The sequence below is a fragment of the Engraulis encrasicolus genome, unplaced genomic scaffold (assembly GCF_034702125.1).
Source record: "Engraulis encrasicolus isolate BLACKSEA-1 unplaced genomic scaffold, IST_EnEncr_1.0 scaffold_31_np1212, whole genome shotgun sequence".
NCBI lineage: Eukaryota > Metazoa > Chordata > Actinopteri > Clupeiformes > Engraulidae > Engraulis > Engraulis encrasicolus.
In genome coordinates, this window is record NW_026945610.1 from 609,963 (window position 1) to 614,962 (window position 5,000).

General features: G+C 47.5%; 1 protein-coding gene across 1 annotated transcript in view; it reads left to right on the forward strand.

Annotated features, from left to right (window-relative positions):
* Positions 1-5,000, forward strand: part of LOC134443417 (disintegrin and metalloproteinase domain-containing protein 10-like) — a 75,259-nt gene that overhangs the window by 54,666 nt on the left and 15,593 nt on the right. The window lies entirely within an intron of this gene.

The following is a 5,000-nucleotide window of genomic DNA, read 5'->3' on the forward strand; positions in this document are numbered from 1 at the left end:
TCAATAAACTGTACATATGTAAATAGCATTTTTACATCTTTTTAAATCCTTTTGAATCATGAAATTACAAACAATATTTATCTTAATTATGAATTTGCATCTTTTAGAATAAAAAATATTTCAAACAAAAATAAACTGCATTTAGGCTCCTACATTTCCGGCCCCTAATTGTTATCAATGCCCTGAAACAATTACTCAAAACTTAAATCACAAGGAGCCTAATAACACACAATCATCTTACCTTAAATCCTCAAGTCAAAACTAAATAATAGCATAACTATATCACTCATTCCGCATTGAAAAGGATATGGGAAAGTCCATTAATCAGTCTCTGACTCCTGCAGCAGGACCAGCTTGGTTACTGGTCGCAGGAGCTCGTTGGTCCGGGTCTTGACCTTCACCTGCCGCACGAAACCCCGCCGGTCTGGAAGAGCCTCTGTGATCCTTCCAAGCGGCCAGGAGTTTCTGGGAGATGAATCGTCGATGATCAGCACCACGTCGCCGACGCTGAAGTTCCTCTCTAGTGTTGTCCATCGCTGGCGATCTTGCAGCTGCATGAGGTACTCCCTGCACCAGCGCTTCCAGAATATGTCCGTGAGGTACTGGACCTGTCTCCATCTGCGGTTTGTGTACTGATCGTCCTTGCTGAACACTCCTGGAGGCAGCTCAGGTTTGACTTTCAGTAACAGGAGGTGATTAGGGGTTAGGGCCTCTAAATCATTGATGTCAGAGGACGCCTTGGTTATGGGCCTACTGTTTATGATGGCCTCCGCTTCGCACAACAGGGTGTGGAGGCTTTCCTCATCCATCATCTGCTCTTTCACCGTGGTGTTCAGAATCTTTCTCACAGAGCGGATGAGCCGCTCCCAGGTTCCTCCATGGTGGGAACCTGTCGGAGGGTTGAAGTGCCACTGCACACCTTTCTGTTGCAGGTGCTTTTCGATCTTGCTTGTGTTCCACTCACGTATCATTTTCCTCATCTCGCTTTCAGCTGCTCTGAAGTTCGTCCCGTTGTCTGAATACATCTCTCTGACTTGTCCTCTTCTTGCTATGAATCTTCTGATTGCGTTCAGACATGCATCAGTGTCAAGCGAGGACGCAACTTCCAAGTGCACCGCTCGAACAGCGAGACAAGTAAAGATGACACCGTATCTTTTAACATTTCCTCTTCCTCTTTTCACCAGGAATGGGCCGAAGTAGTCGACGCCAACTCGCGTGAATGGAGGATCATCAGGCAGGACTCTGCATGTGGGTAAGTCTGCCATGAGCTGCTTGCCAGCTGCGCCATGCAGCTTCTTGCAGTCGACGCACTTGGACAACATTCTCCTGATGGCTCCATTGGCTCCAGGGATCCAGAATCTCTGCCGCAACTGAGCCAGCATGTGATTCCTTCCTGCATGTGCTGTTACATCATGAATGTGTCTAAGAATGAGCATTGTGACATGGGAGTTCTTTGGCAAGATGGCTTGCTGCTTGCAGTCGTCGGGCAGTGCAGCACGGCTCAGCCTACCTCCTACTCTCATGAGTCCGTCTCGTAGTACTGGGTTCAGCTTGCGAAGCGAACTACTTTTCTTCACTCTTTGTTGCTCTTTTAGCATTTCCAGATCTTCTTGGAATCCTTTCTTTTGTGCGTATTTCACAATTTCTGTCTCTGCTTTCGTCAAATCTTCACAGGTAAGTTTTGGTGCTTTGTAATCTTTCTTGAATCTGTATATTCTTTCTTTGCTTGGTAAGTTCGGTTCCTTCTTTTTGTTTGCTCTCAATTCTTTCAGCAGATCTTTCAATTTCAGGTACCAGGCTACAGCGCGCTTCAGCTTCGTCCAGGATGAGTAGTACAACATCAGCTGGTCCAGCGGGTCCTTGGGATCTTGCACTTGTATGACATGAGCTTGAACCCTTTTGACCTCTGGGTCATCCACATTGATCATTCCAGGGTCTGGATTCTTTGGCCACTGGTCTTCATCGCAGCGCAGAAATTCAGGTCCGGAAAGCCAGCTTTCACATTTCAAGAATGCTTCCACCGTCATGCCTCGGGACACATGATCCGCCGGATTCAGGCTGGTATTGACGTATCTCCACTGGGAAGCTTGAGAGTGCTGCAGGATGGCTGACACCCTATTGGCCACGAAAGTCTTGAATCTGGAGCTTTCACTGTTCAAGTACTTCAGCACAACCGTGCTATCCGTCCAATATACTGAGTCGTGGAGTTCCAATTCAAGCTCTTTCCTCAGAAGCTTGTCCATCTTCACTGCAACTGAGGCCGCAGTTAACTCCATCCTCGGTATGGTCTGGGATTTCAAAGGCGCTACCCGTGCCTTCGCCATCATCAGGGAGGATTGGGTCTCTCCAGCTGAGGAGCGTAGGACAAGGTAGCTTGTTGTTCCATAGGCGTCTTCACTTGCGTCAGCAAAGTGGTGTAGCTGAGCGAAGACTGGTGCACCAAAGGCCTCCGACTTGATGCATCTGTCAACGCCAAACACCTCTAGCTGTTGCAAGTCTGACGTCCACTTTGTCCATTCCTTGATCACATCAGCTGGTAGACTGTCATCCCAGCTGTACCTTTGGCGGCATAGATCTTGCAGGATTCTTTTGGCGGGCAGTACCACTGGAGCAATGAACCCAAGAGGGTCAAAGATGGAGCTCAGGAAGGAGAGCAGGCCTCTCCTGGTGTGCGGACGCTCTTTGAGGTTGATCTTGATCTTGAACTGATCCGTCTCAGCACACCACTGGATTCCCAGCGCTCGCTCCATTGGCAAACTGTCCTTGTTCAAGTCGAGATCTTGAAATCCTTGCGCTCGCTCATCTTCAGGAATTGAGTTGAGCAACTTCCTGCTGTTGCTTGCCCATTTGGTTAGCCGAAAACCACCTCTTGCCAGCATGCCTCGTAGGTCGGAGCACAGAGTGACTGCTGTGTCCTCATCAGCTACTGACTTGAGGCAGTCGTCCACATAGAAGTTTTTCTTCACTGTGGTGGCGGCCTCTTGCACGAATTCATCCTCGAAATCAACTGCACACTTCTGCATGGCGTAGGTTGCAACACTTGGCGACGAGGTCGCACCGAAGATATGCACCTTCATCTTGAATTCGGCAAGCTCTTTCTGATGATTTCCTTCCGGCCACCAGAGAAATCTGAGAAGATTTGTATCTTCTTCTTTCACTGCCACTTGGTAAAACATGGCTTCCACGTCTGCCATGACAGCGACGCTTTCTTGCCTGAACCGAGTGAGGACCCCAACTAGCGAACTTGTCAGGTCTGGTCCCTGTAGAAGCTGTTGATTCAGCGACGTTCCTCCAAAGCTTGCTGCGCAATCGAAGACAACGCGCAACTTGCGCTTGACTGGGTGTCTGACTCCGTGATGGGGCAGATACCATGTTCTTCCTTCAGTCGGTGCGCACTCAGCGCTGTTGATTTGAACTGCGTAGCCTTTCTTGAGAATGTCTTCCATGAATGCAACATACTCTGCACGGTAGTCTGTGTCTTTGGTGAATCTTTTTCTCAAGTTCAGTGCACGTTGTTCTGCTACTGATCTATTGTTTGGCATGTACAGCGAGTTGTTTCTCAACGGAAGGCAAATATTGTAATGCCCATCTTTCAATTGTGCAGACTGAGACACCATGTTCAGAAATTGGTGATCTTCTTTTGACATTTCAGTGTCTTCACTCAGACCTGCATCAGGAAAATCCAGTTTGAATTGCTGATGCCAAAGCTCTTCTAGCCTGGCTACTGAGATTCGGTTAGCTGTAACTGCTGGTGACCTAGTTCTCAGTCCATCGTTGCCTCCTTTGAGAGGTCCATTAACGGTCCAGCCTAGAGCCGATCTCACAGCAAAAGGACCTTCATCCACACTGTTCACCACCTGAAGCGGTTCCATGGCCTTGGGGATGTTAGCTCCGATGAGCAGACCTACTTCTGCTTCAATGGCTGGAAGCTTCACCTCCTTTAGGTGAGGCCACCTACTGACATCCTCTTGGCGTGGGATATTGTCCTTCGTCACAGGAATGGCCTTCTGAGAAAACACCTCTGAAAGTTCAATAAACTGGTCACCTTCCAGGTTACTGATTTCCAGTCCTGTCACTATGCGCGTGTTCACCACAGACTCATTCCCCATGGTTCGCAAGGAGATGCTTGTGCGGCGTCCATTCAAGTTCAGCTCGTTAATTAGTGACTCTGTAGCAAAGGTAGCAGAGCTGCCTGGGTCCAGAAACGCGTACGTGGTCACTATCTTGGTTCCTTTCTGCGCCTTGACTTGTACAGGGACTATGGACAGGAAGCAATCTTCTTTACCGGCCCCGGTGACACTACATATTTCAGATGCTTGAACAAGAGCGTTTGTGACAGCTTGCTCATCTTTACTTTCATCTTTCTTTGTTTCTTCCTTTGCCTCTTTGAACGTGATGTGCAGCAGAGTTGGATGTGGACGAGCACATTCTTGACATTGAGCCTTCTCTGTGCAGCTACTACTCATATGTCCATGTTTCAAACATGCAAAGCACAGCCCTTTGCTTTTCAAAAACTCAATCTTTTCTTTGTGTGGCTTTTTCTTGAATCCTTTGCAGACTGCGAAACTGTGATTTTCTCCGCTGCAGTAAAGACATGGTTTCCCATTGGAATCCACTGATTTTGTTTTGTTCGATGTTGTGCTTTCATTTTCCTTCTTGTCTTTGTTCTCTGCTGATGGAGCAACGGATGTTGTGAAAACTTTCTTAGATTTAGCCATGTCTTTGTCTTGTGCTTTTGGTTTCTGTCGAATTGAATCCTTTGTGTTGGTGGTGGTGTTGTCCTTTATGTTTCCATAGAGAGGGTGTAGTAAGTACTTGACTTGTTTGTTTACAAATTCGACAAAGTCCTTGAATTTAACTCTTTTCTTCGTTTTCTCTTGCAGGTCACAGGCGTATTTTCTCCAGGATTCCTTCAGTTTGTACGGTAGCTTGCCAGCTAATGACTTAATGCACGCTGCATTGTCCAAGTCTTCCATGTAGCAAATGTCTGTCATTGTGTT